Below are 23,118 nucleotides of genomic sequence, written 5' to 3'. Positions count from 1 at the left end.
CCTTCTTGCAGCGGTGTACCGTAGGTCTCTAGAAGAGCGTAGCGTTCCAAAGGATTGGAAAAGGGCACAGGTCATCCCCGTTTTCAAGAAGGGACGTCGAACAGACGTACAGAACTATAGACCTATATCTCTAACGTCGATCAGTTGTAGAATTTTGGAAAACGTATTGTGTTCGAGTATAATGACTTTTCTGGAGACTAGAAATCTACTCTGTACGAATCAGCATGGGTTTCGAAAAAGACGGTCATGTGAAACTCAGCTCGCGCTATTCGTCCACGAGACTCAGAGGACCATAGACACGGGTTCACAGGTAGATGCCGTATTTCTTGACTTCCGCAAGGCGTTTGATACAGTGCCCCACAGTCGTTTAATGAACAAAGTAAGAGAATATGGACTATCAGACCAATTGTGTGATTGGATTGACGAGTTCCTAGATAACAGGACGCAGCATGTCATTCTCAATGGAGAGAAGTCTTCCGAAGTAAGAGTGATTTCAGGTGTGCCGCAGGGGAGTGTCATAGGACCGTTGCTGTTCACAATGTACATAAATGACCTGGTGGATGACATCGGAAGTTCACTGAGGCTTTTTGCAGATGATGCTGTGGTGTATCGAGAGGTTGTAACAATGGAAAATTGTACTGAAATGCAGGAGGATCTGCAGCGAATTGACGCATGGTGCAGGGAATGGCAATTGAATCTCAATGTAGACAAGTGTAATGTGCTGCGAATACATAGAAAGATAGATCCTTTATCATTTAGCTACAAAATAGCAGGTCAGCAACTGGAAGCAGTTAATACCATAAATTATCTGGGAGTACGCATTAGGAGTGATTTAAAATGGAATGATCATATAATGTTGATCGTCGGTAAAGCAGATGCCAGACAGATTCATTGGAAGAATCCTAAGGAAATGCAAGCCGAAAACAAAGGAAGTAGGTTACAGTACGCTTGTTCGCCCACTGCTTGAATACTGCTCGCAGTGTGGGATCCGTACCAGATAGGGTTGATAGAAGATATAGAGAAGATCCAACGGAGAGCAGCGCGCTTCGTTACAGGATCATTTAGTAATCGCGAAAGCGTTACGGAGATGATAGATAAACTCCAGTGGAAGACTCTGCAGGAGAGACGTTCAGTAGCTCGGTACGGGCTTTTGTTGAAGTTTCGAGAACATATCTTCACCGAGGAGTCGAGCAGTATATTGCTCCCTCCTACGTATATCTCGCGAAGAGACCATGAGGATAAAATCAGAGAGATTAGAGCCCACACAGAGGCATACCGACAATCCTTCTTTCCACGAACAATACGAGACTGGAATAGAAGGGAGAACCGATAGAGGTACTCAAGTTACCATCGGCAACACACAGTCAGGTGGCTTGCGGAGTATGGATGTAGATGTAGACTAAATTAAGACCTTTTCTCTGTACCTTTTCAATTAAATACTGATTTGCCGTTGGCCCTGCACGGACCCGAACATTCCCGAAGTGTGACGGACAAGCTTGTAGTCTTAAACTCACACGTTTGTTGCAGGGCTCATATATATCGATGGCCCAGGTTCAAGGAATATGACGTCATAAACACTGAGATGCGTGAATAAATGCAACATCATATACGAAATTTTAACACATTCATTATTTTCTACTGGACAAAACATCAGGTCACTACATGACTATCCCTGTTAGTGCTAAAGATAGTGCAGATAGAATGTAAAATGCCGTCCTCGTAACAACTAGTTTCTTGAAACCGGGTGGTTCATCATGTGTGACAGTGGCTCCATCAGGGAGCGACGTAGTAATCTTCGACGTCGGTCTCGGTGGCGCAGTGCCTGGTTCACCATGGTGCTCACAGGGTACAGGAACACCTCTTGTTGTTGATTTTTCTGTCTTCTCTGGCTTGCGTTCCGCACTATTTGTAACATCTATTGCATCCAGAACCGCTGGATTCATCCGATCCATTGCGACTGAGGTGAGTGTACCATACACCATTATCCGGAAAGCACGGTTGCCCCTGCTGACTACCGGACACAGTCCGTCGTGGCTTATGCTTTGCATCGTTGTGTAGGAGCACGGTAGCGAAGTCTAAGGCGGTGATTGTGTCATCTGCTATGCTGTACGAAAGGTAGGCGTAACGTTTGTCCACACACCAGTTCCGCTGCTGTGCTCTTAAGATCACCCTTAAATGACGTTCGTAGATGCAGAGCACGACAGACAGTGTCTCTGCCCATTTGGGTGTTGCGTGACATCTCAGTACTGCTTTCAACTGCCAATGAAGATGCTCAACGATACCGTTTGACGCGGGTGTGTAAGTGCTTCCTACCTAATAACGTGCTCAATGCTCTGAAAACATAGACTTCAAACTGCTATAGCTGATCATCGTAATTTTCAGCGCGACTCCGAACAGGACAATCCCGCCGCGGAAAAATGTTTGCATTAGAGATTCTGCCGCAATGTCATTCATTGGTTCAAACGGCTCTGAGCACTATGGGACTCAACATCTGAGGTCATCAGTCCCCTGGACTTAGAACTATTTATTTATTTATTTACACGTCAAGTTCCGTGGGACCAAATTGAGGAGCAAATCTCCAAGGTCATGGAACGTGTCAGTACATGAACTTACAACAAAAAAGTAATAACAGATAAAAATAAATGTTCATGAACCTGCAAGAAAATCAGTCCATAAGTTTAAGCAAATCCTATCAGCTATACAATGAGAATCAGCTTAATTTTTCAAGGAACTCCTCGACAGAATAGAAGGAGTGACCCATGAGGAAACTCTTCAGTTTCAATTTGAAAGCGCGTGGATTACTGCTAAGATTTTTGAATTCGAGTGGCAGCTTATTGAAAATGGATGCAACAGTATACTGCACACCTTTTTGCACAAGAGTTAAGTAAGTCCGATCCAAATGGAGGTTTGATTTCTGCCGAGTATTAACCGAGTGAAAGCTGCTCATTGTTGCAAATAAACTAATATTGGTAACAAGAAAAAACAATAAGGAATATACATATTGAGAGGCCAATGTCAAAATACCCAGACTCGTGAACAGAGGTCGACAAGAGGTTCGTGAACTCACACCACTTATTGCCCGAGCCGCCCGTTTCTGAGCCAAAAATATCCTTCTAGAATGGGAAGAGTTACCCCAAAACATAATACCCTACGACATAAGTGAATGAAAATAAGCAAAGTAGACTAATTTACGTGTCGAAGTATCACTCACTTTCGATACCGTTCGAATAGTGAAAATGGCAGTATTAAGACTTTGAACAAGATCCTGAACGTGGGTTTTCCACAACAGCTTACTATCTATCTGAACACCTAGGAATTTGAACTGTTCAGTTTCACTAATCATGTGCCCGTTCTGTGAGATTAAAACGTCAGGTTTTGTTGAATTGTGTGTTAGAAACTGTAAAAACTGAGTGTTACTGTGATTTAACGTTAGTTTATTTTCTACAAGCCATGAACTGTCATGTACTGCACTACTTGAAACCGAGTCAATGTTGCACACAACATCCTTTACTACCAAGCTAGTGTCATCAGCAAACATAAATATTTTAGAGTTACCCATAATACTAGAGGGCATATCATTTATATAAATAAGGAACTGGAGCGGCCCCAACACTGATCCCTGGGGTACCCCCCACTTGACAGTACCCCACTCAGATCCCACATCATAGCCGTTATCAACATTGTGAATAATGACCTTTTGCTGCCTGTTGCTAAAGTAAGAGGTGAACCAATTGTGAGCTACTTTCCTTATTCCGTAATGGTCCAACTTCTGGAGCAATATATTGAGATCAACACAGTCAAATGCCTTTGTCAAATCAAAAAATACGCCAAGCGTTCGAAACTTTTTGTTTAGCCCATCCAGCACCTCACAGAGAAAAGAGAATATAGCATTTTCAGTTGTCAAACGACTTCTAAAGCCGAACTGTACATTTGATAGCAAATCGTGTGATATAAACTGATCAATTAACCTTACACGCACAACCTTTTCGATAACTTTTGCAAACACTGATGGCATATAAATAGGTCTAAAATTATCTACATTATCCCTTTCTCCCTTTTTATAAAGCGGCTTTACTACTGAGTACTTTAATCGCTCAGGAAACTGAACATTCCTAAAGGAAAAATTACAAATATGGTTAAATACAAGGCTAACATGTGCAGCACAGTACTTTAATATTCTACTAGACACTCCATTATAACCATGAGAGTCCTTAGTCTTCAGTGATTTAATTATTGACTCAATCTCCCTCTTGTCTGTATCACAGAGGAGTATTTCCGACGTCAATCTCGGAAAGGCATTTGCTAAGAAATTTATATGATTTCCTGAAGAAATTAAATTTTTATTTAATTCACCAGCAATGCTCTGAAAATGGTTGTTAAATACCGTACATACATCTGATTTATCAGTAACAGAAATATTGTTACTGCGAACTGACTTTATATCATCAATCTTGTGCTGCTGACCAGACACTTCCTTCACAACTGACCATATGACTTTAATTTTATCCTGTGAATTAGCTATACTATTTGCATACCACATACTTTTTGCCTGGCTAATAACGTTTTTAATGACCTTACAATACTGTTTGTAATGGGCTACTGTAGCTTGATTGTGACTACTTCCAACATTTTGATATAATTCCCGCTTTGTTCTACATGATATCCTTATCCCACTAGTCAGCCAACCGGGCTGTCCATTACTGCTAGTACCCCGTTTAGAATGTTCTAATGGAAAGCAACTCTCAAAGAGCATGAGAAATGTGTTATGGAAAGCATTGTATTTATCATCTATATTATCGGCATTTAACATTTTTAAATGTTCGGATAATAAGTTTCCGTCTCTTTATCTAAGAATAGATGATGAATGCAGCTAGCCGCTATCTCTGTGTAATGTCTTGTCTGTATAGACGTGTATCTGTTGCCTTTAAGATCACTTCACCTTCACACACAAATATATACAGTAAAGTAAGGCCCTCCCAGTTCTTGGTTGATCCGTGATAAGACAGGCGAAAAATTAGACTAATGGAGGATTATTAGTATTATCTCTATTTTCATTCGCTCTCTCTCTTTCTCTCCTTTATCTGTGTACAGTTTTTAATATAATATTTCATTACGTGAAATCAGCCAAATAGGATCTTTGGTGGAGCCCTTCGTCTTGGTAATCAGCGGCTGGCTTGCTGTAAGAGATCTTTACATTTATTATTACTGTTAAACACGGCAGTCAGTCGGGAGAATCAATCGTTTGGACAATTTGTTCCTTTTACGAAAGATTGCGAATTCCAGATTTGTACGAAGCCTTTTTGGACGATTTAACACAGACTCAGTGATTGCAGGCTCTCTTCGACACAGCTGAAACTTCCCCGCTAATTACAGGGCCAACGTGATCATCAAATGATTCAGAAAAAACTCATTCGTTCATTCACTCCACAACAAAAAAGTCACGAACCTTATTTATGGAGGAAATTGTGCATTAAATCTATCTCCATTACATGTCCAGATCTCCGGTGATTCCACGCCTTAATTATTTTCCGTTTACAGTCTCTTTCTCTTCAAACAAACCGCTAGCGGCACAAATGTTAATTGGCTCGCTTTAGCGAGAAGAAAAGCAGAATATGTATCTCTCAGAAACACGTCAATCCCTCAACAGGTACTCCAGAAGCTGTCCTAGTTACCACTCTTAACAACCATGGAGAATGCATATATGCATCTCTGTTATTTCAATGAATAAACGCACTAGAAAATACTTTGGCGTCGTCGAGCTGTCGCCGCATATTTTACGAGAAAATCAGATCAGATAACTTTTCCAAAGTGAATGAATGTGGATTATTTGATTGAAAATGATTAATTGATGCGTGGTAGAGGGTATTTTCTGTGGGGACATTACAGGCACTATAAACATCTTGCCACTCTTGTTCCTTGACAAGTTTTGAAAAACTCTCTATTGCTGTTGGATTAACTTTCCTACGTAGTTTGTAGTTAAATACGACATTGGTTTGAGTACAAAAACCTTTTAGTGTTAAAATTTGTGCATCATGGTCTGAAAGGCCATTCACCCTTTTACTAACAGAATGCCCATCTAGTAATGAAGAATGAATAAAAATATTGTTATGACTGTGCTACTGTTCCCCTGCACCCTAGTTGGAAAAAACACAGATTGCATCAGATCATATGAATTTAGGAGATCTACCAACATCCTTTTTCTTACAAAATCATGTACAAAATTAATACTGAAGTCACCACACATAACTACTTTCTGGTACTTCCTACAAACTGAATCAACAACCCTCTCTAGCTTAAGCAAAAATGCTCTGAAGTCGGAGTTAAGGGACCTATAAACAACAGCAATTAGAAGCTTAGTTTCACTAAATTCAACTAATGCTGCACAACTTTCAAATATCTGTTCAGTGCAGTGTCGTGATACGTCTATGGACTCAAATGAAATACTGTTTTTTACGTACAGAGCCACTCCCTCACCCCGCAAGGAACTCCTCGAGAAACAGCCATCTAATATGTAGCCTGGTAAAGGAAGCCTCTGAATTATCAAATTATTTAAGTGGTGCTCTGATATACCAATAATTTCAGAGTTAACGTCTATTAGCAGTTCACTAACTTTATCTCTAATACCTCTTATATTTTGATGAAATATGCTAATTCCTTCTCTACTTGGAAGCATTATATCCTCTGGAGGTGAGCCCTTAGAGGCACTTCCTTTAAGCAGGTATACCTATCAGCTGACTTCAGTCCAAGAAAGGTGCAGCTCTAACACCAACTACTACAGCAATTTTTCCGTGAGTGATACCACCACCACCACCACCACCACCACCACCCACTACACTGTCACCTATAAGCTTAGCCAGCCTCCCCTTCCGATACCTATTGAGGTGCAGGCCATGCCTAGTGAAACCCCATCTACTGATAGACCCAACTGGCACCACTGAGATGTGATCCATGCCCTCCGCCATCAGTGCCCTCCCCAGCCCCACAATAACGCGCCTAACAGCCGCATTAAGGTGAGGCCGATCATGACGCTGAAACAGTTGCACGAAATGCACATTACTGCCACCAGTTTGAGTAGCTATCTTAATCAAGTCACCACTGACGACATATTCCCCGTCCCTATCGAGACTGTTCCCTGCTCCACCCACTATCACTACCCGATCCTCTTTCGTAAAATTCTTACATAACTCCCCTATGCTTTCAGTCACCTGAGCCAACCCTGCACTAGGCTTCACAATGCTGGTGACCTGGTACTCACTCCCAAGCACTACCTGCAACTGTTGGCCCACACCTCTACCGTGGGAACTACCTAGCAGCAGAACCTTCTTTCTGCTAATCTTTGCAACTAACCTAGGCCTCCTAATTGCCGAGGACTGCTGCAAGTTACCTACATCTACGGCTACACGAGGCTCCTCTCCACTCAACTCTGACAGTTGGTCGTATCTATTGCATGTATGCAAAGTAAAACTATCTGAATACCTCCTCTTCCTAGCTACCTTCTTGCCAACTGTCAGTTCCCATTCCCCACCACCCTTCACCCTCGTCAACTTACCTAGTTCCTCCTTTGCGCATTGTAACTGCACCTGAGGGGCACAGATCTTACGCTCCTGCTCCTCTATTAACTTGTTTCTACTACAGATTCTACATTCCCAGGAGAGGATCTCCCTGAAAAGACCACTGGCTTCCCCACTGCATTCCCCCCCAATGAAAATACTTTGAACAAATCCCACACCGTAATCCACTACTCACAAACCTACGACAGAGCCCACACTTTTCACTCATGATAAAATTTTACAGTTACTGAATAAAACTATACGTCTACGTTACCAAAGTTCAGTTACACCAGTAGAACTATTTAAGAACTAACAATAATGATCTCGAAATTCTCTGCCTACTAAGAAAGCAGCTACTTGTATTAATACTACTACAACACAGCCGATACCAATACCAGCAAAACTTCACAAAATTATTAGTTAAAACCAAAAAATTAAAACGACCACTGTAACACTAAGCGAAGTTAAAACACTAAATCAAAATTTTACTGAAATATTTCACTAGAAACAATAATAAACGTCAGTTGAAAACTGAAGCACGAAATTTATTAAACGACGACTTCAACACACTGAAAACTGTATAAAACACAGCGAGCGAACGATTACAAAAGTTTATTAAGTCATTATTTCGCCACAAACGGCACGAAACACCGCTGAAATCTATTAAATTTAATAACTGTATTACAAAGCACAAATAAGTTTGTCAGTACTTAGCTTATAACCGCTACAGCTGCAGTGCACGTCGCAAAATGTAAACACACTACTGGGGCGCGAGGCTTAGACGAACGACGAAAGCAGACTCACAAATAATAGACCACTCGAGTCAATGACACAGGAAGGAAGACTGAGATTAATGAAAATCCACTAATGAGTTACTTTTACGGCAAATATTAAAACAAACTTTAAAATATGTAAATGCAGTCTAAAATTTATAAAATATTAACGAGCTATTTCAACAGCAGTGCAGCACACGTGACGTCACACCAAACTGATCAATAATTTTGATTAAACCTAACTAAACTAAGGACAGCACACACGCGCATGCCCGAGGCAGCATTCGAACCTGCGACCGTAGCGGTCGCGAGGTTCCAGACTGAAGCGCCTAGAACCGCTCGGCCACACAGGCCGGCTGTCATTCATCGCAAACGCCTCAGGTCACCTGGTGGTGAACGTGTTTACTACCGTGAGGCAGTAACTGTAGCCTTCCGATGCTGCGAGTGGGCCTACGATGTCAGCATGCACACGTTCTAACCATTGGTTTGGTGGAAATAGGTGCCTAACGGTGCTCTGACATGCCGCGTGATTTTATTCCTCTGGCGCGCCACAAATAAGTTTATAAATGTTCTGCAGGCTGTGTGCATACCTAGCCATACAAAGTTCTGTTTGACCAATCTAGCACTGACTTTACTCCCGGTTTAGTAACCTTGGCTAGTTGGGCATATGAAAATAGGAACAAGCATAGAAGCAACCACTTCCACTAATGTACTAAGTGTTATACAATCAACAAATAAAAAGTTTCGATACTGATTTATTTCGTGCAACTTCAATTTTCTCAATAAGTTTTCGTAAGTGAATTTTTGACGCCGATTATACTAACTATTCAACCAACTTTTTATGTTTGAAAGAAAGTAAAGCAATTATTGTCCATTTTTATTGAGCAAGCTAGGAAGAGGATCAGTAATATTAAGAAGTATTATTGTACAGTATTATTGATCATCTACGGGGCACTTAAATTCAAAATCACTTTACTCTCATTTTCCCTCGAGAGAGGAAGAACTGTGAAAATACGGATTCTTTGACTGTAACCTTAGTTTGTTTTACAAAATTTATCTGGAAGACGCAATGTCGCACCTCATTTTATCATCCCTCACAGTCTGCCGACACGCATGAACTAGTTCGATAAAACGGAACCTTTATATGAGCGCGTGGTGTCTCTTCTTTCGGACATGTCTGATGTCAGCTGCATCGGGATTTTCGACTGGATGGGCAATGAATCCGCCTGCTTCAGTGCGGATGCACAAGTGTGTCCGACATCCCCCGAGAATCTCAGAATACCCAGGATGGAGGAAACGGACAGGGACAGCGGGTAGGTGGCGCTCGGTGGGAAGGTGGATCGGTGCCGATATACACTCCTGGAAATGGAAAAAAGAACACATTGACACCGGTGTGTCAGACCCACCATACTTGCTCCGGACACTGCGAGAGGGCTGTACAAGCAATGATCACACGCACGGCACAGCGGACACACCAGGAACCGCGGTGTTGGCCGTCGAATGGCGCTAGCTGCGCAGCATTTGTGCACCGCCGCCGTCAGTGTCAGCCAGTTTGCCGTGGCATACGGAGCTCCATCGCAGTCTTTAACACTGGTAGCATGCCGCGACAGCGTGGACGTGAACCGTATGTGCAGTTGACGGACTTTGAGCGAGGGCGTATAGTGGGCATGCGGGAGGCCGGGTGGACGTACCGCCGAATTGCTCAACACGTGGGGCGTGAGGTCTCCACAGTACATCGATGTTGTCGCCAGTGGTCGGCGGAAGGTGCACGTGCCCGTCGACCTGGGACCGGACCGCAGCGACGCACGGATGCACGCCAAGACCGTAGGATCCTACGCAGTGCCGTAGGGGACCGCACCGCCACTTCCCAGCAAATTAGGGACACTGTTGCTCCTGGGGTATCGGCGAGGACCATTCGCAACCGTCTCCATGAAGCTGGGCTACGGTCCCGCACACCGTTAGGCCGTCTTCCGCTCACGCCCCAACATCGTGCAGCCCGCCTCCAGTGGTGTCGCGACAGGCGTGAATGGAGGGACGAATGGAGACGTGTCGTCTTCAGCGATGACAGTCGCTTCTGCCTTGGTGCCAATGATGGTCGTATGCGTGTTTGGCGCCGTGCAGGTGAGCGCCACAATCAGGACTGCATACGACCGAGGCACACAGGGCCAACACCCGGCATCATGGTGTGGGGAGCGATCTCCTACAATGGCCGTTCACCACTGGTGATCGCCGAGGGGACACTGAATAGTGCACGGTACATCCAAACCATCATCGAACCCATCGTTCTACCATTCCTAGACCGGCAAGGGAACTTGCTGTTCCAACAGGACAATGCACGTCCGCATGTATCCCGTGCCACCCAACGTGCTCTAGAAGGTGTAAGTCAACTACCCTGGCCAGCAAGATCTCCGGATCTGTCCCCCATTGAGCATGTTTGGGACTGGATGAAGCGTCGTCTCACGCGGTCTGCACGTCCAGCACGAACGCTGGTCCAACTGAGGCGCCAGGTGGAAATGGCATGGCAAGCCGTTCCACAGGACTACATCCAGCATCTCTACGATCGTCTCCATGGGAGAATAGCAGCCTGCATTGCTGCGAAAGGTGGATACACACTGTACTAGTGCCGACATTGTGCATGCTCTGTTGCCTGTGTCTATGTGCCTGTGGTTCTGTCAGTGTGATCATGTGATGTATCTGACCCCAGGAATGTGTCAATAAAGTTTCCCCTTCCTGGGACAATGAATTCACGGTGTTCTTATTTCAATTTCCAGGAGTGTAGTCCGCGCAGTTGCGGTGAAACCTGCGCCCCGGGTGACGCAGTGGTTGACGCACCTGCCTAGTAAGCAGAGCATCATGGGTTTGAATCCCGGTCCAGCACACATTTTCAATCATCGCCGCTGATTCCTCGTAAAGTCCTGATGCAGCTGACATCAGTAATCCCTTCCTTTTCCCTTCGTTTCTCCCCCTCCCCCTTCAAGTTCTTTGATGCAGGAATGCTTCGCGGCTATAAAATGATCTTTAGCGGTTGCTTCCAGGCATAAGCTTTTTGGTTATGAGAGGAATGCTGCCATTTCAATTCCTGTGTTTGATGATCATCTCACGGATCATCACGCAGAATTACAGAATGCTATGACTGCGAGGTATGGCAGAGAGAGCTAATGAAACTTGTTCGTGTATTTGCTTCAACCAATCGCATCGGTTTCTCGTTTATATTCGGCACAGTATCTCCTAATCTTATTTAAATCAAAGAACCACGTATTACAGATACGTCACTTTTGTAGATGTTATATATTTTTCTGTACTTACGCCCTCAGCCTGACGGAACATGTCAAGTTCAGTCCGAAAATTCGGAATGCAATTAAGTCCGCCTCAGTTTTTGCAAGATTTGTAGTTTTATTTGCGTGTTCCAGTGCTCCAATAGGGATCTGTTGTACACGTTATTTTTTCTTAACCTTCTTTAATTTTTCCTGTGTCTACGTGGACCTCGTATTTACCTTGAACTACGCTTCCAGCGACTGCCAGCTATCCAAGGAAAGTAGTCGTATAGACGGCCGTGGTGGCCGAGCGGTTCTAGGCGCTTCAGTCTGGAACCGCGCGACCGCTACGGTCGCAGGTTCGAATCCTGCCTCGGGCATGGATGTGTGTGATGTCCTTAGGTTAGTCAGGTTTAAGTAGTTATAAGTTCTAGGGGACTGATGACCTCAGGTGTTAAGTCCCATAGTGTTCAGAGCCAGCCAGTAGTCGTATAATAAGACAGCGCCCCATCTTGTCCATGTGGATTAAGGAAAGGACGGCACAGGCAAGTGCCTAGTTCAGGTAGTAAAGCACTAAATCCTTTAATAACACTACCTGAAATGCCTGTAATAACTTTAAATCCACGGGAAACTTCCGAATTCCAAGATTCAGGATTCCAAGATTTTTGGCAAACATGTAGAGCTTGCCACATCTAATGGGAATACTACGAAGCGGCAGCTGCAGCTACAGAAACATCTACATCTACGGCCGGCCGCGGTGGTCTAGCGGCTCTAGGCGCTCAGTCCGGAACCGCGCGACTGCTACGGTCGCAGGTTCGAATCCTGCCTCGGGCATGGATGTGTGTGATGTCCTTAGGTTAGTCAGGTTTAAGTAGTTATAAGTTCTAGGGGACTGATGACCACAGATGTTAAGTCCCATAGTGCTCCGAGCCATTTGAACCATCCACATCTACGTATAGTTCTACACCTACATACATACTTCCAACGCCACTGGGCAGTGCAAGGTGTGACCGTCAATGTTTGTCTGCAGGAAACCTAATGTGTATTATCTTATTCCCATGATCGCACTACGAGACGATTATAGCAGCGCGTGTTTGAAGTACAGGGGATAGGCAGAATAATGTGAACACCTGTACTTAATTGGGAATGGTTTATTAATAAGGGATTGGACCCCATTTGCCCGCAATACAGCTGCGATTCTTCTTGGGTAATGACATATAATGACTGTATAGTCTGTTATGCCACTCTTCGATCAAAACCTCTTCTAATTCCTGTAGTGACAAGGGAGACGGAAATCTGCTCCGGAGTCTGCACTTCAATATTGCCCACAAGGGTTCGACAATGTTCAAGCCCGGGGACTGTGGTAGACAGGGAAAACGCTGCAGTGGCGTTGCATGCTTCTCATACCGCGATTGTACTGTCCTGCTTGTGTGAATAGGTGCATTATCGTCCTGAAATATGGCATCATTGTTGGGTAACAACATTTTAATCACGGGATGCACCTGATCACCCAAAATGTTTACACAATCGTTGGCTGTAACACGGCGTTTGAGACTAATGATGGGACCAGCAGAATACCATGATATGGCTGCCCACACCATCACACTTCCTCCTCCATGCTTAACCGCTGGAATCAATCAGAATTGTAGACTTCATTTGGCGTTCTCCAGAGATAAACCCGGCCCTATATTGGTAATAACGAAAACGTTGAGTCGTCAGATCTTATGACGTGTTTCCACTGATTACCGAGCGAGGTGGCGCAGTGGTTAGCACTCCAGGACTCGCGTTAGGGAGGACGACGGTCAACTCCGCGTTCGGCCATCCTGATTTCGGTTTTCCGTGATTTCCCTAAATCGCTTCAGGCAAATGCCGGGATGGTTCCTTTAAAAAGGCACGGTCGACTTCCTTCTCCATCCTTCCATAATCGATGGAACCGATGACCTCGCTATTTGCTCCCCTCCCCCCAAATCCACCAACCAATCACTGATCAGCCGTCCGGGGTTTATGCTCCTGACACAATGTTTTACGCTTCTTTGCGTTGGTTGTCGTCATTAATGGTTTCGTTATAGCAGCTCGTCCGTGAATATTCGCTTCATGGAGTTCTCGGGGGACAATGTCGATAGATACGGGGTCTCTAAGATGGCTATTGAGCTCTGCAGTCACTTTAGCCGCCGTAATTTTGTGCTGTTTTAGACAGAATTCGTATTAGCGTACGACGATCTCTGTCAGTTAGTTTTGATTTGAGCTCACTATCACGTTTATACTATGATGTCTTTCCATGATTTGTGTAGGCTCTCATGACTGTTGAAACAGCTCTTCGAACATTCATTCAGCAAGTTGGCTGTCTTGGTTACTGATCCTCCAGCTAATCGGGCCCTCACAATCTGCCCTCTTTTGAACTCTGTTAGGTCTTACATGGCACGTCTACCTCGACATCTGAATGCGAATACGAAGTGTGCAATACTCGTAAACGACCTGCACTGATGCCTAGTCCGTACTGAAAACGCACAGTCCATCGCGACACTTGCCTTGCCTGCATTGCTGACCGTCGAACGCAACCATCCCAGTACTACCACTGTTCACATTATTTTGCCTACCCCCTGTAGTTAGATGTGTGCTATCACGCCTGCTCTATAGTACACCAAAAGTTGGAGAAATACTCTAGAAATTGTCATACAAGCGATTTAGACGTGTCGGAAGGTGGCTGTAAACTGCAGTGTAGCTACATATAGGTTTTCGTCCATCGCAACACTGATTTTACGTGTTCGTCTCGTTTCAAGCGGTATCATAATTTATTTGGTGTGACATGCTTCAGATGTTCGCTTTTAGCCTTGTAATAATAACTGAGTGAGGCTCAATGGCCTCGTCCAACTCTTTCAGTTGGACGCCACTTTGGCGACTGGCGTGTCACTATCCTGCCACATTATCCATCTCGGGACGGGGACGTATAGTTTAACCTGAACTTCGAACCACTTATCGTTCCTGGTGACTCCTCACACGGTTAAGAGCTGAAGGTAAGATTAAAGGCAGACTGAAAATTTCCGTGCTCCGACCGGGATTCGATTCCGCGACCTCTTAGATCTTCAGGCACACACTTTACCGCTAGAGAACCAGGGCCTTGTCTGATTTTATGGTGGGATAAACACCTAAAACTGGTAGCAGGTATGGCGAAAGAAGTCTGTGTTCCGAGTGTTCTGCGACAGCGCAGTGAATTTGTCCAGGACATAGCAAACGGGACGCCAGCGCTTAACTTGACAATACTGCTTCAGGATTTGGCGTCATCAAACAGGCTTGACTGCAGACGAAGAACGAATGCCGAGACATGCTCCGATGATCGCATTCTGTCAGTATAGCCTACAGAAAAGTGTAAGAGTGACGCTCCAGAAACTTTAACATTTATCTCTAGAAGAATGGCGATGATGTTCTCGCGAAACCAGGTTGGTAAATTTTGCACAGTCTGTATTCGAAGAAGAATGCGTGACAATTATGCGGCTGCCATCGTGCATCTAGCATAAGGAACGTCATCGTGTATCTGGCATAAGTACGCATTACGAGCGCTTCAAACGTAACATTAGTTCGTACATAGAAGACCAATATTCTCAAATATGCAGCGTCTCTCTGGATGGCTAACCCAAACCCAACAAAAAGATTATTCAGACCGGAAAGGAGAATCCTAAGAATAGATGCAACATCCGCCATAAATACGCCAAACAACATCTAAGAAATGCCTAATCTCATTCCTTGAATATATCGGTTCACTGAACTAGCTAGTAAAACTGGACAGAACAGATTAAGTACCAATACATCGACGACAAACCTACCCAAAGATGGAGTAACAGTTTCCAAATTTCCAAGGTGTCAACACAGTTAACCGCCGCATGCAGTAGCCCAAGCGTAAGCAAACAACAGAGAAAGACTATAACGAAACAGAACTGTAAACAAGGGTAGCCAGCGAATTTAACCATCGCGTATTACAAAAGCAAGGAAAAAAAAAAAAAAACTAGGAATATGACAGTCACACCTACTGTGTACAAAGTACTCACAGGTTTTAGAGGCGTTTCCCCTCACTTTTAAGGGAATGCTGGCATTATACCATATACCTAAAAATTAAAATAAAATGAAGACTAGAAACAATGAACAATTAAGATTTCTTTTCTCCCCACCTATAAATAAATGGAGTCCACACAGGACAGCAAAACTTGTGGGTGAAAAAGAGCATAAGCTCTCTCACGAAGTCCTCTCTCCATTCAGGAGAAAGAACGGAAGGTGAGAACAAAAAGTAATGAGGAGGAGGAGGAGGAGGAGGAGGAGGAGGAGGAGGAGAGGGAGAGACAGAGGGAGAGAGAGAGAGAGAGAGAGAGAGAGAGAGAGAGAGAGAGAGAGAGAGAGAGAACGCGTGCAGAGCCATGTGGGCAGTTACTTTCCCTCCTTCGGTATGCGCATGGAATAGGGCAGAAGATCACTGGTGCAATGTACACTCCACCCCTCATTGTACAGTGGACTGCTGAGCATGTATCCAGGTGCAGACATGAAATTTTGGTATACTTACATTTTCAAGTGACTATCTTTAAATCCTCCTTAACGGAAACTTACCAGCAGCACCCACACGCACCTGCAAGAGATAAGAAACGACATTGTATCAGGAACACTTGCTTCCATAGCTTCAGTTATGTGTACAGTATATTTTGCAATAATAGAAATGCTGTATAAACAACTGAGTTTTGAAGTATCCCAGATAATGACGAAAACATCCAAATTGGCGACAAAATAAAGAGTCTTTCCAAAGCTATAGGAAAAAATGGGAAAGAATTGCCCATCTCGCATCATAATACACGTTTCCTTTGCGAATTGTGAGGGGAGGGTACAAATTTTAACTCTTTGTATGTGCAACTGTGGTGAGTACCTGTAGATAGTACAGAAGGAAGACGCTGTTTCAATTGTTTCACTCTTTAGCCTTAAGAATGTAATTGTCGTTTGAAAATCTCATACTTATAAAGCTCTTTCTTCCTGTATTATATTCAGTCTATTTTCATTAGTTACATGACATAATCTTCAGCGCTCTTCTGTAACATCACATTCCAAAAATTTGTCTTTTTGTTTGTACTCTTAATAGCCAACGTTTCACTTCCATATATGGCTACACTACAAACATACAGTTCCAGGAAACACTTTAAAAAAAAATAATTTTTATACATGAAATGTCTTTGCAGTTGCGAATATGGACGACCATAAGCTGTGTAATAGAATGACTATAATGAAAATTTGTGCTGGACTTTGATTCGAATCCGGATTCTCTGCTTTTCGCGTCAAATCTGAAGAAAATCTCGAGTTTTCGAAGAAAGCATCCGCCGTCTTCATCAGGCATTTCTGACTGTCGTAGCTTGTGTGTGGTGACCATGGAGGTATCTGGTCGGCGTACGTCATCACCACGGCACGCTGCCAGACTGAGCTACACCTTTACGTAATGACGATCAAAATGTACATGCTTTTGTCTCTAAAGTATAAAATAGAGCATACATTAGTTATATATCTGAAATTTAGAACACCACGTCCTTCACATCCTGAAATATTGATCTTTAGATCTGGGGCGCGCCGTATAATCAGATTTTTGCAGAGGTTTCCTAAACATTCGCCGATGCAAGCAATGAAGTTCGTTAAGAAACTAATTTTTTTTGTTACATCCACGTCTTCGTCCGTCCTTTACATTTTCTCACATGTCTCCTGAGCGCCAGTAAATCAACTGCATTTCATACATGGTGAGAGGAACGACTTCCCCGGCCGCGCGGTTAGAGGCGCCATGTCACTAATCGTACGGCCGCTCCCGCCGGAGGTTCGTGTCCTCCCTCCGGCATGGGTGTGAGTGTTGTCCTTAGCGTTAAGTTAGTTTAAGTAGTGTGTAAGTCTAGGGACCGATGACCTCAGCAGTTTGGTCCCTTAGGAATTCACACATATTTGAACATTTTTGAGCGACTTTCCCCAACACTTATTTTGATGGATTTAAGGTATCTTTTCGCTGTAGTATTTATCGTGAGCCCTGAATGTTTCCACGATGTTCTTACCTATGCTGTTACTCCTTCGGACACGCCTCATTTCGCACTACCTCTGATATAACGCACGATGTGACCTCGTGTGTGTGTGTGTGTGTGTGTGTGTGTGTGTGTGTGTGCTCTCCATTCTGTTGCCACTGCTACAGAAACACTCGCGCCTGCCAAGTGGGCGTCGGCGTCCTCTATTGGCAAAACCTCTGCCAACTCAGCTGTGCCAGCAAAGCCGAGGCCTCCTTCATTACGTAGAATTTCGTGACCCGAAATACACGGTTATTACAAATGATTGAAGCGATTTCACAGCTCTACAATAACTTTATTATTTGAGATATTTTCACAATGCTTTGCACACACATACAAAAACTCAAAAAGTTTTTTTAGGCGTTCACAAATGTTCGATATGTGCCCCTTTAGTGATTCGGTAGACATCAAGCCAATAATCAAGTTCCTCCCACACTCGGCGCAGCATGTCCCCATCAATGAGTTCGAAAGCATCGTCGATGCTTTAAACTGCGCATATCATCGCCGAATGGAGTTAGCAGTTGGTGGATCTTTGTTGAACTTCGTCCTGAAGTGTCGTTGCACTGTTATGACTCACTGATGTGAATGCATTTCAAGCACGACATACGCTTTCTCGGTTCCTGTCGCCATTTTGTCTCACTACGCTCTCGAGCGCTCTGGCGGCAGAAACCTGAAGTGCGGATTCAGCCGAACAAACCTTTATGAGTTTTTCTACGTATCTGTAGTGTGTCGTGACCATATGTCAATGAATGGAGCTACAGTGAATTTATGAAATCGCTTCAATCATTTGTAATAGCCCTGTACAGTCTCGCTGGTTGACAGACAAAACTTGCATTGGATAAATAGTTCTTTCTTCTCAAGGCGCATCAACCGAGGTCTGCTGCATCGCATTTGTGAAGTGGACACCTTGCTCATCCAGGCAGTGCTAAGTTTTAACTCCTAAGAGCGATGACGGAGTTCGAGAATTTTATCTCAACTGACCTGGCATCAAAGTCGATTTCATTTCATCCAGCTATGCATCCTTGAACAAGTCACAAACACTAGAGTTTTTCTCGATATATAGCGGAACCTGTACCAACTTTTATTCCGCAATACGTTCGACCAGCGATCCGACAATTCATCGCAGTTCATAAATATTTCGCAGACAACGTAGTTGCATGAGTAGGACTAAAAATAATAGTGTGCTCATTAATGTAAAGAAGTACCTCGTTATCGGACTCGTTCCACGCGCCATATCGATAAAAGAATAGTTCAAATGATTATGGTACATGCAACTAACTAACTAATTAACTATGTAAGGGAAATTGGATATACATCCAAATTTCAGTCTCCCCCTCTCTATATCCATCTCTCCTTCCCCCCTTTCAATGTCCATTGCCTTCTCCCCTCTCTCTATCCATCTCCTCTTTCCCCCCTCTCTCTGATGTTATATCATGCCAATTGTTATTGCAAAAGAAACCTTAATTGTGAACTGAAGTGACTTAAAACGAACGGAAAAATCGGTCGGGATCATATGTATACGGCGTATTATAGATACCTCTCCAGCTGCTGGATAGTAGCTACGGTGACAGTATTTCGCATAGTTTTTATCTGCAAACGGGTAGGATTACAACTTTGCGGACCATTCAGATTGCGTAGTATTCTAATCATAAATCTACATGTCATACATACACCTTTCCTTTTTTTTTTTCAGACTGCGAAGAAGGGACGAAACAGAGCACTGCTATGTATACAATTTTCGCTTAAAATTACGAATAATGAGAACGAATGTATATGGGAGAAACAATTTGTGTAATGGTTTAAATACTCTGCGAGAAAGAAAACATAACGCTAAGTTTTCACTACACACCACATTTTCTTCCCCGCAGTCCGTCTGAACAGAAGGTGTGTACTTTGCTATATAAAGAAATATATTGCCTGTGTCCGTCTGAATATATTTACTGGAGTATGCTGTAAAAAAAACTGAAGTAAATAGGCCAAGAGCTTTTCGAGATTTTTCCTCTGAACATACGCGCACGGGCACACCAGCACGCTGGACGTAGAACAACATATCCTGAGTGATAGGGAGGCACTGAGTGTGAGGTAAGATAATCGGCTTTTGAGCTCCATGAGGTTCATTAGTCTCCGTTAACGCCCCACATTCAAATCTACGGTGGGGATGTGACATCCGTTAGTAACACACTTACGGTTGTCCTGTAGTGATGTAAATAATTCAGCGCATTTCTGTGTTGTATCATCGAGAGAAGCTTTCATGCACCACTAACATTATAACCTCTAGCCCGTTTGAAGCTGTCCCCGCACAGAGGAACACGCAGAATTTTTTACGTTCCAGCGAGAGCGCTGAGGCCACACGTGCAGCCTTGGAGTCTGGCAGCATGACGCACTGATGAAGTACGACGACCAATCACAGGCCGTCTACGGTCACAACAATAGAAGCCATGACAGCAATTGTTCCTGATGAATGTGACGGAGGCTTCCCTCGAAAGCTCGAGATTTTCTTCGGATTTGACATGGCAAGTAAGCCGAGATTGCCTTTTATACAAGGATCTCGTTGCGATAAAATTCCATCTTATGCGGCACAGGCTATTCCGAAGAATGATGGTACACTAGTGTGCAAAACTTAAGGAAGAAAGTAGCTTTCGCACGCTGTGTCACTGCCAAGCAAAATAACTATACGAAACTTGGAACATACTTGGAACTGCTACAGTATAGTACAAAGGGTAACTGTAAGAAATATGCAATGAGATGAATAGAAATGACACTTTTATTCAAAGAAAATAATTATATGGAATTCATTGTGATTTATGATAGTCTCTTGAACATTACAAAAGGCGAGACATGGTTCTTAATAGGCTGTGTGATCACCACGGACGCCTCTGCAACGTGCCCCCACGATGGATGCAAGGTTGTTAAGGAGTTCTTGTGGTAGGGCGTTCCATTTCCCCACCAGAGCGGTTGATGGTCACTAGTGCACATGGAAGCGCTGCAAACAGTTTCTCCAAAGCGTCTCACACATGCTCCTTGAGATTTAAGTGGAGGGACGAGCAGGCCACTCCATTCGCCGAATATCCTCTCTTTCCAAGAGCTCCTCCATTTGCGCTGTTCGACACGATAGCGCATTATCCATAAAAATGAAGTCAGGGCCGAATGCACTCCTGAAAAGGCGGACATGTGGTACGAGTACAGTGTCACAATAACGGTGTGATGATGATGTTTGGTTTGTGGGGCGCTCAACTGCGTGGTTATCAGCGCCCGTACAATTACCCAATCTTTGCTCAGTCCAATTTCGCCACTTTCCAGGATGATGATGAAATGAGGAGGACAAACACAAACACCCAGTCATCTCGAGGCAGGTGAAAATCCCTGATCCCGCCGGGAATCGAACCCGGGACCCCGTGCTCGGGAAGCGAGAACGCTACCGCGAGACCACGAGCGGCGGACATCACAATAACGGTGACTGGTGAGTGTCCCGTGTTAAAAGATTTGGTGGTCAGTAAGCTCATTCAACATTATGCATTCCAACATCGTAACACCTGCACCACCGAAACGATCGTGCTCGACAATGTTCCTGGACGCATTGCGTGTTCCAACCTCTCGTCTGATGAGTGTTTAAATCCAGCATTGTCGAACATAACATTTTAAAGAACCTAGTTCTTAATAGGAAAACAGCAATCTTTAATTATTATAAATAAACAGGAAACAGTCTTGATCGCTTAACTTTTTTAATGGTGACCGGTTTCGATCTTTATATCAGATCATCTTGGGACCGTGAATGTCTGCCGGAGGCGATGGCGCATGGCAATCCTCTTGTTTATGTCTGGTGGTTAAATCCCACAGCACAAGTGTGGAATGCATCGGGGAGACGTACTACAACACATTCACAAGCATCAACGATCATCTATCAATTGTAAACCGCGGTGGGGGATGAATGGAATGACCCATCACGAGAATTCCTTACCAATCTTGCAGCCAGAATGGGAGCGCGCTGCAAAGCATGCGCGGACGTTGGCGGTGAACATACACCCTATTAAGAACCACGCCCCGCTTTTTGTGATGTCCACGGGGCAATCGTGAATCGCGGTGACTTCAGTGTAATTATTGTCTTTGAAGAAAAGTCTCATTTCTATTCGTCTCATTGCGTATTTCTTTGACATACCTTGTGTACTGTACTGTACGAGTTCGTTCTACGTATGGTCCAAGTTTCATCGAGCTATGTTACTTGTCAGTGACAGATCATGCCTAAGTTACTTTCGTCTGTTGTAAGTTTTGCACTCCAGTGCACGAAAGAAAATAGTTGATACGCAGCTGATTAGAATGTTCTACATTTACATGATTACTCTGCATTTCTCAATTAAGTACATGGCAGAGGATTCATCGAACCGCTTTCAGGCTATTTCTTTCCGTTCCACTTTGGAATAGCGCGAGGGAAAAACGAACACTTAAATCTTTCCGTGCGAGCTCTGATTTATTTTATTGTAATGATCTTTCCTCCCTCTGTAGAAGACTGCTACCAAAATATATCACACTCGTAAGATAAAGAGGATAATGGAAATTATATGAGTAGATTCTGCCGCAACGAAAATTGCCTTGCTTTAATGATTGCCAACCCTATTTCACGATAATACAAAACTAGCTGCCCTCCATTGAACTTTTTGTTCTGCCCAATCCTATCTGGTGCGAATCCCCCACAAGCTTATAGTAAGCTGCCTCTAGTACACCTATAGCATTTTTCACTTGTTCTGCCAATGACTCACTATCTTTGATTAAATAAAAATATGGCATTTCAGTCTTTGATCGCTATTTTTTATTTTCAATGACCGGTTTCAGGCTGGCTGCCCATCTTCAGATCATATATTGCAGTTACAAAGTAACTTGTGAGTAAAGAGTCAGTTCTGTACTGACAAGTTACTCTGTAACTGCAATATATGATCTGCCAAGATGGACAGCCAGCCTGAAACCGGTCATTGAAAATAAAAAAAATAGCGATCAAAGACTGAAATGCCATATTTCTATTTAAAGTACGATCGCGTCAATCCCACTAAGACAATCATGTCTAGTTTTGAATCAGTATCTTTGGTTTGCTTTCCCCACAACTTTATCTACGTGATCGTTCCAATTTAAGTTATTCGTAATTGCAATCCGTAAGTATTCAGTTGAATTTGCAGCTTTTGGATTTGTGTGTCTTATTCTGTAACCGAAATTTGAGGGATTCCTTTTAAAGCTCATGTGAAAAACTTCACACTTTTCCATAGCACGCAACTTGATTACAAATATCTTGTGAGGAACGGTGTCGAAAGCCTTTTGTAAATAATAAAATATGAAATCGATGTGACGTCTCCTGTCGACAGGGATTTGATTCGACTTCAGAGGATTGCGTGTAACTTGACAGTCTAAATTGCCGGATTTTACATACATTAACCATGCGGAACAAATTTGTGGTATCTGCGAGAGCCACCTCAGAGCACTCAAGAACACG

At 43.7% G+C, this 23,118-nt stretch overlaps 1 protein-coding gene across 4 annotated transcripts in view; it reads right to left on the bottom strand.

Annotated features, from left to right (window-relative positions):
• Positions 1–23,118, bottom strand: part of LOC126180278 (protein retinal degeneration B) — a 589,076-nt gene that overhangs the window by 380,697 nt on the left and 185,261 nt on the right. For all 4 annotated transcript variants that reach the window (XM_049924680.1, XM_049924684.1, XM_049924682.1 and 1 more), the window contains exon 2: positions 16,171–16,189. The gene's annotated coding sequence lies outside the window, so the exon portion shown is untranslated. The remainder of the gene's footprint in view (positions 1–16,170; positions 16,190–23,118) is intronic.

This window comes from Schistocerca cancellata, chromosome 1 (assembly GCF_023864275.1).
Source record: "Schistocerca cancellata isolate TAMUIC-IGC-003103 chromosome 1, iqSchCanc2.1, whole genome shotgun sequence".
Classification (NCBI taxonomy): Eukaryota; Metazoa; Arthropoda; class Insecta; order Orthoptera; family Acrididae; genus Schistocerca; species Schistocerca cancellata.
Note: the sequence above shows the minus strand (reverse complement) of the source record. Positions and strands in the feature narration are given on the sequence as shown.